A 12,675-nucleotide genomic window follows, 5' to 3' on the forward strand; every position below is an offset into this window, starting at 1 on the left:
AAGTGGCAGGACACACACAACCTTTTTCATCAGCCGGTTCTGATGTCTTCAAGTTTTTCTTACTTATTGTCAGTTGTATCCTGTACTTATTTCTAACAGCTGACACTTGTAAATCTGCCATTCCTGTAAGTTAGGCAGTACCCAGACACTGTCCATTAACTTGGGTGATAAATGATTATATTCAGCAAGCAGATGAGTGGACAACTGCTGATTTTTGTTAAATTGGATAGGAAATCTTTGTGTATGAATCTACTAGCTGAAAAGCCCAAACTGTAAGATTTTAAACATCTGTGAGTTAAACTTGGCATTGATGGATAGGCAAAAAAGATGCTTTTGCTGTAATAAAGCAAAGAATTAACAGAACCGCAGCTTCTTATTCTTTACATTACAGCTCAAGAAAATTTTTCCCTCCCTTTGGGATGAGAAAATTGTAAGCTGTACAATACTCGGCTCCTTTTTAAGTGCTACAACATCCCTAACAGCAGGGGAAAAAAGGGCTCATCCAGAGGTAAATCTAATATTACTCCCCGCTTCTGGGAGGGTAAGATTTGAACGTAAACACTTAATCAGTTGCATAGCAGTGTAATTTGCTTGCTATCACATGATATGTAAGCCCGAGTTTTTCATTCAGCTTCTGATTACAAGTGCCCCCAAACTGTGAGAATCCTCGTTGTTAAGCATGTTGTAGGAAATGCAATTTCTCCTGTCCCATGCATCTGATTCTTTCAGTAATTGTGATTGTTGCTCTGCCTTCAAACAAAAGCATTAATGAATGCAAAGGCTTTATATGTAGCTGGGGGTGACAGAAAGGTGAGAGGCATGATTCGACTTCCTTAACTATCCAGAAGCCAAGTCTAGGGTGTTCAGCTCACTGCTGCTCACAGTCATGGGGAGAAGGATGGGAAAGGGTGCCTACAGAGCATGTTTCACCTAACTACAGACAGACACATTTCTACTAGGCAGCAAGTCCCATCTTTCCCTCTTCTTTCCCTATAGTGCAAACCTAGACCAGCTGTTCAAGGATTTAGATTAACCCCTTCTAGAATACAGTATTAGTGCTTGCTGAGATCATACCAGTGTTTTACAAACTTAGATAAAACTATGCTTCAAAATAAGTCTTACATTTACTTCAGAATTTTGTTGTCTTTTTCTGTTCTTGTTAGGACACAATGGGGAAGCAGGGGTGAGAGGCAGCGAGTATGGAGCATGGTGAGCAAAACAGACCTGGCATGGGAGCCCTTCTGGGAGACTGATGTTAAATAGCATCTTCCCAGCATACACCCCTTAAAGTAACACCCATCGCGCATGGTGTACCGGGTCTGGTTGGAAGGGACTTAATTTTCTTCATAGTCACTCATATGGTGCTTTGTTTTGGATTTGTGATCACAACAGTGTTGATAACACACTAATGTTTTAGCAGTTGCTGACCAGTGTTTGCACAGCATCAAAGCTTTTTCTGTTTCTCACTCTGCATATCCCCCCCTGCCAGTGAATAGATTGGGGGCTGCAAGCCTTGTCTTGCAAGCTCCTGCAAGAGGTTGGGAGGGGACACAACCAGGCAGGTGACCCAAACTAACCAAAGAGATATTCTATACCATATAACATCATGCTCAGCAACAAAACAGACAGGAGGCGGTTTAGGGAGATGAGCCGTCTTTTCATTGCTTGTAGCTGGGCATCAGGCCACCTTTGGGAGCTGGTAAGTGATTGCCTTTGCATCACTTGTTTTCTTTCCCCCTTCTTCCACTTCTCCTTTGCTTATTAAACAATTTTTATCTCAACCCATGAGTTTTCTTGCTTTTACTCTTCCTTTCCTCTTGCTCTGCCCCACTGGGAGGGAAGGGGAAGCGAGCGAGTTGTTTTATGGTGCTTAGCTGCCTGTCAGGGTTAACCCACAACACAACATTGCTGCATTGAAAAGACAGCTTCCATTTCAAATCAAGCTGTGTGAGTTTCTGTTGTACCTGCCTATACAAGAACTGAAACAAGTAGAAAGAAAAAAGAAGCTAACAGTGTTGATCCCAAGTTACAAGCCCTCCATCACTGTTTCCGCTGCTGATACTAAGCATATTTCAGCTAGCACCAGCTAAGCTGGAAGTACACAGAGCACTAATTTATATCCCCAAAGCTGTGTCTGCACAGCACTGAAGCTGACTCGTTAGTCATGTCTCCTACTAAGGTTCATTATTCCTAACACAGAGCCACACCTGCATGGCTGCAATGTTTTCATCTCCCAGAGGTAACTCATTTCACATCTAACAGCATATGGATGGTATACTAAACCTTGGCATGTATATAGCAGGTCATTGAAGCCAATCAACTCCTAAAATGGATTCTACCAGTACAAACGCTAAGCAACTGTCTTTGTTGAAAGTCATCGAGCTTCTGAATATAAACAGGCATGAGCACCTAGGCACATATGCGTGGGTCTGGGTCCTATCCACAGCTGTAAATGTTGATTTACAAAGCCCTGGTTGTCTTCTAGTGCTAGCTGCTTTGGGATGACCAGTCTAGTCATGCCAATATGTATGCCGGAGTCATGCAGGAGTGAGAAAGAAAGATCTCAAGTACCAGCTGGTTTCAGCTCCTGGCTTAGCCAGAGACTGCTTGGGCAAGACCCTTCAAATTTGTGCCTCAGCTCCAGTGGTGTGGCAGTGGAAGGGTGCCACAGAAAAGCTTAGTATCAGGCTCAAATAACCATACCATTGTAGCTGCAAGTAATTTTCTCCTGTGCTTTGAAGCTGGCTTGCCCAAATTGCATGCCCAGTGAAGGAGGATAGAGAGCTCTCTCTTTCTTTTCCTCAGTCCAATGATAAATTTTCCCCCTACGGTTTCATTTTTGAATTAAGTCAATTTTAATCCATCGTGTTCTCTCTGCACCTTTATTTAATTACCAGCCTCTTGGCATTTTCCTTTCACTCTTCTTCAGAATTTGTCATGATATTTACTGTCTGATTATATTTATTTAGGGCTCCACCTATCACTTGTTTATTGTCTGACTCACTTGCTCCCTTCACTCTCTTACTATTTCAATACTTAGTACACATTGTACTTCCCAGATTTAGCAATCTTTTCTCCATCTTTCTCTGCTATTGTCCAGTATTTTGCTTATGACTAGTTTTCATGACATAAATTCTTCCTGGTGTCATCCATCAGCATTGGAAACCTTTGAGTCAGCTTCTCAGCGAAGGAGAGTTTGTGCCTCTCCCCCAGATTTCAGCACTAGCTAGTATTGTTGTGGCTAGTTCAGTCACCACATTTGTTTCTTTCCTGATACCAAATGCAAGGTTTGAAAAGACTGCTCCCAAAGATATATATGTATCTCAAAAGACACAAGTAAGGAAAATAAAAATAAGTTCAAATCAGGTCTCAGTGCAAGAGCATTTTGATGGATTCTGTAACTGGCTGAACACTTGCTGAATTCAGACAATGTCTGGAGACATCATGAGAATGGCAAAAAGTCTCTGCTTTTGCAAACCAACCCATGGAGCTTTCTCTATGTCTTCTTATTGATAGATACGTTATCCTGCAGACTGCATGTGAACTACTGACTTAAGCTCTATCTACATCATTCCTAAGAGATACTGGCTCGAGTTCATTGATATACTATCATGGCCAAATAACATCTGGTTGTCTTAGTGAGCAGGCAGAATATGCCCTTTTTGCATGCAAAAAGCATGTGGACATGTGTTTAACTGGCCTAATCTTCTCCTCGTGCATACTGGTTTTGGCTGGGATAGAGTTAATTTTCTCCATAGCAGCTGGTGTGGGGCTGTGCTTGGGTTTTGTGCTGAAAACAGTGTTGATAACACAGGGATGATTTCCTTACTGCTGAGCAGCACTTACACAGAGTCAAGGCCTTTTCTGCTTCTCACCCCACCCCACCAGTGAGGGGTCTGGGGGTGCACAAGAAGCTGGGAGGGGGCGCAGCTGGGACAGCTGACCCCAACTGACCAAAGGGATATCCCACGCAATATGACGTCATGCTGAGTAACAAAAAGCTGGGGAAAGGAGGAAGGGGGAAACGTCTGGAGTTATAGTGTCTGTCTTCCCAAGAAGCTGTTGCATGTGATGGAGCCCTGCTTTCCTGGAAATGGCTAAACATCTGCCTAATGGGAAGTAGTGAATTAATTCCTTGTTTTGCCTCACTTGTACTTTTGCTTTACCTATTAAACTTATTAAATTATCTCATCTGACAGATTTTCTCAATTTAACCTTCCAATTCTTGCCTCCATCCCACCGGAGGGAAGTGAGTGAGGAACTGGGTGGTGCTTAGCTGTCCACCAATATGAAGCCACAACATGGTGGCAGTCAAATTTCAAGTGGGCGTTTGAGTGGCTAGTCAAAGCTTTCATAGTCCAAAGAGTCTCTAAAGTGAGCTTGAGGTTATGCTTCAGACTTGGAACATAAAGGTTGGTGAGCTCAGGTTTGAGGTAGTCAGGATTCCTGGAAACATCAGGCTTGGGTTGCAGCAAAGGCACCTTTGTTTTTCATCATTTAGATGAGAGAAAGAAAGGATGGCCTGTCTATGCACAGAATCCAAGAGAGGTGCTCTTAACCATGGGGTTGTGCTGGTATCTCCAGCCATATGTTCTCCCAGCATATCTTGCTTTTGTGCCCTTGTTGCTTCTGTAAAGATAATAAGAAAATTAAGTTTAAATATATTGTATTCCTATACTTGAGTCTTCTGGAAAGTCACAGAAATATTTGATACCAGCTGAAACCAATCCGTGTAGCACAGTGACAGGATACATCAATCAGCAATTCACCAGAGCTTTCTCACTGCCAGTGATGGAGAGTTTAATCATACTCACAAGGTAAAATTTGAGAATAGTCTTTCTAGTGCATTTTTATATTTCCTCCTTGGGATTGACATCTGGGATGTCCTTCCCTGGGCATAAAGTGTGACTATATTTTTCTACATTGGGCTTCTCAATTGTCTCTTTGGAAACCTTGCTGTAACATCCCTCCTCTCCCATTTAACCTCTACATGCTTCAGGTCAGGCCCTGCCCCACTATATGGACTTGAACTATGCTTCCTACAATGAAATTTCAGTATCTGGAGCTACTGCCAAGGCCTATGTTAAAAAAAAAAAAAAAGGAAATGAAGAACAGAAGTTCTTCAACTTCATTTGGAGTTCGTTAGCTTTCTTTTCTTGTATGTCAAGCTTTTTTTTCTGGATGTTGCAACTCTACAAATTCAGAGGACATTGGTCACTTTTCATTATCATAATGGACTTCTTAAAGGATGATAAGTTTCTTACCAGGAACCTGAGTTATAAGAAAGATGTAGAGATATTATCAGTATTGTTTTCATTCCCTCCCATGTAATCCAAAAACTATTCTGCTTGAAGACACGTAAAAGTGGCAAGAAGTTAATAATCAGCTCTTGCTGGAGAGAAGCACCTCAGCATTAATTATGTCTCTCATAAGGAGACTTCAGGCATATCACTTCCACCCACACTAATCATATAATCAGTACTGTGAATTGTTTCACAGTTATATCCCTGTCGGGCTGATACTGATTTATGACTGTTATGTTATTTTAAATACTAAAATCTTATTTTCTTTTGATGAATACAGATAAGGTCTGTTAGTTTTGTTATGAGGTATACAGTATGAGTCCGTAAAGCTGCCTATTATTTATATTATTGAGCTGTTTGAACTTCACTCCCTTCTCAAAGACTAGCCTAGCACAAGAACTATTGTATCAGGCCTATTGTTGCTGGAGGGCCTTTTCATATTTGAGAGTTTAAATGCACCTGGTATTAAACTTTTACCTTGGCTTTTGAAACCATATGCTTGACTACAGTATGTTCTTGTGGCAGCGGTTTTTGTTTTACTCTCTCTTGGGAACGGTCATGCAGGTGTTTGTCTGGAGTACACAAATGGCAGGATGGTGCTCGAATCTGGTGGCACCCACCTCTGTCCCTCACTTTGCTATCCCAAGTTCCATCTGAGAACAAGTTGCCAATGAGGATCTCAGGAACAGTGCTGACTTGGAAACACAGCAATGCTTGTATTAGGTCTGGCAGAGCCAGTGGACTGAGTTTTTGACCAAAATGAGCTAAAGAGAGATGTTTTTTCCCTACCAAAGACAGATATTGAACGGATACAAAAATCTCCTTATTGAGCACAGACTTATACATTCCATACCTGTATAGCCTCTGACAAGATACTTGCACTGAAATAAGGCTGTATGCTACCTATTGAGTTTTTCAACGCTGCAGAGCAAAACTCCATACTGTGAAATAATCTTTGAACTCTTGGATGATCCAAGTGCCAGACCCTCAGTTAAGAAAGGCCTGCAGGCTACCAAGTTCAGCCTTTTTTATTTACTAGCAAGCTCTCTATGATGGGGGCAGCCTCACTCAAAGGAGCAGGAATGAATATTCCTCACTTAGTTGCTGGTAAGAAGTTCTGACTTCCCATTCTTGTGCTGGCCAGCAGGATTCCTGTAGTGTTCGACCTTGTTCTCCATGCTCTCCATCTGCTGAGACTGTTTGGCCTCTGGACTGCTTTAGTTCTCATCATGCAGAAGATAAAACAGAGTGTGGTCTTCTCCCTGACACAGTAGGCAGCCGAAACGTACTCTGCTGAACTCAAGAGTCAGATTTGAAGCTGGCCAAAAGTCTGAGGCCTCCAGATGAAAGGTACTTTGCTATTCAAATAGCACTTACTTAAATATTAATAGCTATTTCTGAGCCCTATACCAGTCCAAACAGAAAGATTATTTCTTTGAAGAAACATGAGTCACAAAGATTAGAGGCTAAAAAAAACGATCGTAGTGGAAGTACATCTGGTTTTATCAAAGGAAACTTTTCAAAGCAGAAGGTGCCTAAAAGCCAGTGTGTTACATGCAGACTTCAGTGAGCTGTGGTTTTATACCATCCGAGGATCGAAAATGATTTTTTTAACACAGCAAACCAGTTAAGGAGCAAAATTTTCATTGGAGGTTAAATGAGAGAGGGAGTCTAAAGTTATGTTTGGTATTTCAAGTGCCTAACAGAAATGGAAACTGTTAAAATTTTAGGAGTCTCTATCGATCACCCTGAGGGAAGGAGGCAATTCCTTCCCACCAAGGACCTTTTCTTTCTCTATAGATGGTGATTCACTCTTGATTGCATATTTCTTCCATACACTCGCTAGTATTGGTGCTATGTGACAACTGCTTATGTATCATAAACTGGGTTTGTGTTTGTTATACAGTAAGCTCTATTTAAGGGGCTCCCCAAAACCATAATGTGTTACCCTAGAGGAACATCCTTCTTAAATGAATATTGTCGTTACGGTGACTGTTCAGTATCTGTACTGGTTATGTTGGACAGTTGCTGTTTTTGTAGAAGTGGATGTGATGGTCTATGAATTTTGAAGAAACGAAAATTGCCACTATGCAATCAGCACAGAACAAACATCCTTACTGTCATACTGTCAGCATTTTCAGGGAATTGTTCCTTTCATCTTTCTCATGACCCTCAAGGTATTCACCTTAACCAGAAAAGTCTGACAAGTATAGTTCGTAACCGTACAACATTCTGAAAATCACAGACTGAAAATAAAGCTGGTTTTGTAGTATATACTGCTTCCGCCTACTTCCCACTCTTGGTTTACCCCTTACAGGTCTACGTTGTAAGGAGTAAACTACTTCTCTCTCTTTTTTGGAGCTACCAACCTTTCAGCCTTGTCTTTCTAGCATTCATCTCTGCTTTACAGGTATCAGCCACCTCTTCTTTCAAACCGTTTAATAGATTAACATGAATCAAGTTAAAATCTCATTCAAATTCTACTTAGCTTTGAGGATGTAACTTCTCCATCAGACTGGAAGAAGGGCTGTGGGCATGTTAGTTGGCCTGTCTGATTATATTGGTTTATCTAACAAAAGACATTATCTCTTGTAGCAAACAGTGCCTCACAGAAAGTGTCGTCATAATTTTTTACGGTGAGTTGTGTGGTGGTTCAGTGACGCTATTTCTCAAGAGGTGCAGCTCTGGTTGATCAAGTTCCTCTCTACAGCAGTGAACAAATGACTGTGAACCTGCTAAGAGGAAACACGTTTCTGGAAGTGATACCCACTGTAGGCAATGTTGCTCTCTACTAAGGAGGAGCCAGCAGGAAGGAAAATACTACAAGTTCTCTAGAACTAAACTGAAGATTCACAAGCTGCTCCAAGGGTTGAGCGTATGATGACAGCCTTTGTGTAAGACCAGAGAATGAATACCTGAACATCATCTCTCATGTCTAAGGGAATGAGGAATTATTTTCATGTCCGGCCTGTGCGGTATCCACCTGTCTGAGCACACGCCCGTTTAACCCCCACAGGAGAGAATGCACCACTTCCAGGCCCACCTGAGCTATGACTTGAGCTACAAGGGGGACAACATGGACTGAGCAGGACAGTGGGTGAAGTAAAGCCTATGACAATCTAAACTTCTGTGTCAATAACTGCAAGGCGTGACAATATTAATACACTAGGCAGGTCATCCCTGCCTAGGGAAGAATCTGTGAAAAGAGAACAGAAGAGCTGCAGAGAGAGCTGCCCTTGGTAGTTAGCCTGGGGATACTTCCAGTGGAAAGATTTCCTTTCTGCCAGCCTCAGAGCAGCCAGTTCCTTACAGACAACTTCAGGGACATTTGAATTTCAGTGCAAGGGTTTGTGAGCACTTGTGAGCCTGATGTCTGAGGGCAGAACTGAATTTAGGGTCCCTCCTGCCCCTTCAGTACAAAGTCCCTGCAAAGACACAACTGCCTCGGCTTCCACTGCAGAACTGCTCCTCTGTGCAGCACAGCAGAATCCGTGCAGGAAAAGCAGATTAGGTTTACCTGTTTCGCAGTTCGTAAAATAAAGTATATGTAACCTGGAAGAGCTATTGCTTAGGGTAGTTAGGCATACTCGTGATTTCCACCAGTTGCCATGGCTTATCAAATACAGAGGATGAACACGGCTTCTGATAAGGCTTTGAACTATGTGCTGTAGCTTATGAAGTTTCAGTAACATGGAGCACATTTCTGTGTTGTTACTTACTAATGCTAGGCTTGGCAGGCACTACAGATTATTTTGTTAAAGTGAGACAGTATCGTAATCTGTAAAATAAACTAGGATGTAATGCCTGTGACTCATGAGTAGTTTTGTTAGAATAAAGCTGCTTCATATCCAACATAAAATTTAGAAAACAATACCTGGAATTTATTGGAATGAAGTCTGCCTGTTCATCTCTCCTTGCTCTGTGTACAAGAATGAACTGGAAACCTTTGAGGGTTCTTTTTCTCTTCTACTCCTCCCAGAAACAGGAGCTGTACCAGGAACAAGAAAAGATGCTTCATAAATTAGGGTGAAACATGATAGCTGAAAAGATTTTATTCTGTGACCAAAACACCAAGAAAAAAGGGATGCTGTGCTAACGCACTAACAAAAGGACTAGACGAGAGCATCTGCATAGGCACAGCCTAGATAGCTTGCCACAGGTGGGCAAAAGAGCATAAAGACTGGCACAGTGTTAATCTAATAAATTAAAGCACAGACTACAAGCTTGTCGGAAATTTATTTCTTTTTGGAAGTTAAAATTGACTGAGAGGTAACTGCAGGTGTTGGGGGGGGATAATTGTCCAAGAATCTGGTTACTGATATTTGCTGGCTGTCAGAGCAAGCTGTTTATTTTAACCACTGACAGTAAAAAGAGGCATGGGTTTATTCCAAGCCTGAGTATCACTTAGTATTTTTAAGGGAATTAGGGTATATCTAACAATTATAAAACAGTTTTAAAATTAGATTACAAGACTGGCTCATAAAAATAACTGTTACATGTAATATCTGCACTGTGTTCAGATAAGAAAATTAATCCCATTAAAATGCCAATAAGCACATATCAGAAGGGGTCAGAGCTGGTTCAGGTTTTAAACAGCCACCAGTGGCAAGGTGGCATAGGCATGAGCTTAACTGATTTTTAAATTATTATTATTAAAAGCTACTTTAGAACATTCAGTTTGTAGAGAGAGGAACACAGACTGAAAGTGACACATAAAGAAAAAAGGAGTGTATGTTAGAAATCTGTGATTCTGAAGAGGTTTAAAAGGACAAAACTGTCAGTAAAGGATGTAATGGCTGTTATGAAGGAGCTATGTCAGCCCTATGCCTTACTTAAAAAGGGAATACTCAGGATCGGTACAGAGGTGATATTTGCCTCTCATGTGGCTGATGCTGGAATAATGCCTAAGTTCTGATCTACCCTCACTGAAACAGTGAAATGGGTTACCAAAAGGAAAAAAGGGATGCTGTGTTCAAGCCTATGAACCTTATCCAAAGAATATTAATTATAATTACACAATTACTGGAAGAATATACTGGGAAACAACTTGCTTTTTAACAGAGAAATGGAACTAAGAGCTTCAAACAACTGGAGACAGCCTTTTCAGTTGCTGAGCATAAGAGCACACCAAAAGATGCTCCAATGGAAGAAGGTGGATTCTCCTACTGCCGCTGTGGCCAAGGAGGGTCTCTCAGAAGCTATTCCACTTGCACAGCATGGAGTTTCCCCACAGTTTTTCTGCAACTTCAACTTCATACTAGCTCCATCTTAAAAATTATCACTTCTGAAAGCAATATGGCTGCAAGATATGAACACAGTTTATTACTCCCCCACTTTTTATTAGTGTTACGTGTATCTGTAGATTTCTACTAATGTGACTGAATTAAACCTGCGCGGGTGGCTTCTGTTAAAACTTCACTCTCCATTCATGGATGTTTTAGTTTTAGCTTCTAATTTAGTTTCATGTTGTAAGGTATGTGAAGTATGCTTTCCCCTATAATATTACTTCTTTCAAAACGTGACAAAAAGAGGAACTCAACAGGGTTTGAAAGAAAATAAACTTTTGCAACTTTGAACCCTGAATTTTTAAGTACATTTGTCTATAAACAGCACCGGGAAGCCGACTAGAGCAGCCTACTCATAGATCTGCAACCCTGATAAGTTTTTTTCAGAGTGTAATACAGAAAAATGGTAAATAGGCTGAAGTTTGTTTCTTATACCGTTTTTTTATTAACATACAAATGCAAACAACTTTATTCTTGTAACATAGTCCTACTTCTCATAAGTAGTGCAGGGAAGTCCGTCTGTTGCCTTCCATTTAAACCACCACTGATCTGGAAGAACTGCAAAGCTCTTAACTCCGTAATAACGTTCCCTTTCAAGACTGCTTTTTTTTCTGTGTCAATTCTAAGTAAGCTACAGTGAAGAGGGTTTTTTTTTTTTCCTTTGCTATTGCTTTCTAGATGGCTGCTAAACCCCAGGCAGCCACTAACCATACGTTAATCTAGAGATTTGGCAAGTGAGAAGGACTGGTAGAATGAATTTCTGCAGAATTTGTGCTTTAATTGTAAATGTGGTCTCTAGCTGTGTGTCACGAAACCCTGGGCTGATGCTGCAGCCGCTGAGCCGTAAGAGGGCAGCTGCTGCAGATGAAGCTCCATCCTCATTCTGGTCAGCCGCAATGTGAATGCTTGTGCTGCCTCTCCTCTTCCCTCAGCTGAATTTCTTTGCCTTTTAAAAATTCCCACTGCTGGCTCTATTAGGAGGAAGAGACACTAATGATGTGCATGAAGAGACAGAAAAGGAAATGATAGGAGGAATGGAAAAAAGATTGTGCAGCACTCTTATCTACACTTGCAGTTTGTGCACCTGCAGTTCCACATCTCATCGGGAAAGAACACTACGTTTCTTCTGCTGCAGTCTCAGTCACGTTGCTATTACTAATAGTCATTAATTCTGCATTTTCACTATGTGTTAGAAGTGAAATTAAGAATCTTGAGTAAATGCTAAAATTCTGTTTCATTAGTCTAGCGGTGGTTTGTTTTTGTTTTGCCTCTTCTGCATTTGGTATACAAGCTCTAAAATCTTTCCTTAAAGGACAAAGCACAGGAGATGTGGTGGAAGCGGGGTATTGGCTACATGAGGCTTCTTTCTTTCAGAGGGAATTTGAATGCTAATTGTTTCTTTAAGGCTAAGAAAAATGAACAAAAGCCTGAGTCATTCTGCCTTTTCAACCGCAGTGGAATTGGCAGGAGATGGGAGGTTCCCGACTTCCCGTTATGCTTATTCACTTTTGTGATCACGATGATACATAAGCGCCACTTCTATATTTTTTAGATGAAGATGACAGTATTGACAGCTTTTATGACCATTGCTGGAGAGAGAAAGCACTGTCCAAGATCACAGTCCTGCCTGGAAAGAAATAGATGAAAACCAGTGCTTTCACAGATGCCCTTACCTACACAACCTGCGTTCAGGAGCAAGACGACAAATGGATACGAACAATACAGAGAAGCTGATGCTATAGTAAGTGCCACAGCACTAGCAAGGATCCACTGTAACGTCTGAGGGTGGGTATTGCAGCAGGCTGGCGACTTCGCTGGATAGGCGTGTTGAGACTTCTTTCCTAGTACTGGACTGAAAAATTAAGTCGTGTCATTCATTACAGCACTCAATCGCAACAAAGATGATTAAAAGCCACGAAGGTAGCGAAGGGACTGGAACATGTGACGTATGAGAAGAGACTAAGGGAGCTACGATTGCTTAGCCTTGAGAAGGCTCAGGGTGCTCTTATCAATGTGTATAAAGAACTGATGGTGAGACCAAAGAAGGTGGAGTGAGATTCTTCTCAGTGGTGTCCAGTGACAGGACA

The sequence above is a fragment of the Phalacrocorax aristotelis genome, chromosome 3 (assembly GCF_949628215.1).
Source record: "Phalacrocorax aristotelis chromosome 3, bGulAri2.1, whole genome shotgun sequence".
Lineage (NCBI taxonomy): Eukaryota > Metazoa > Chordata > Aves > Suliformes > Phalacrocoracidae > Phalacrocorax > Phalacrocorax aristotelis.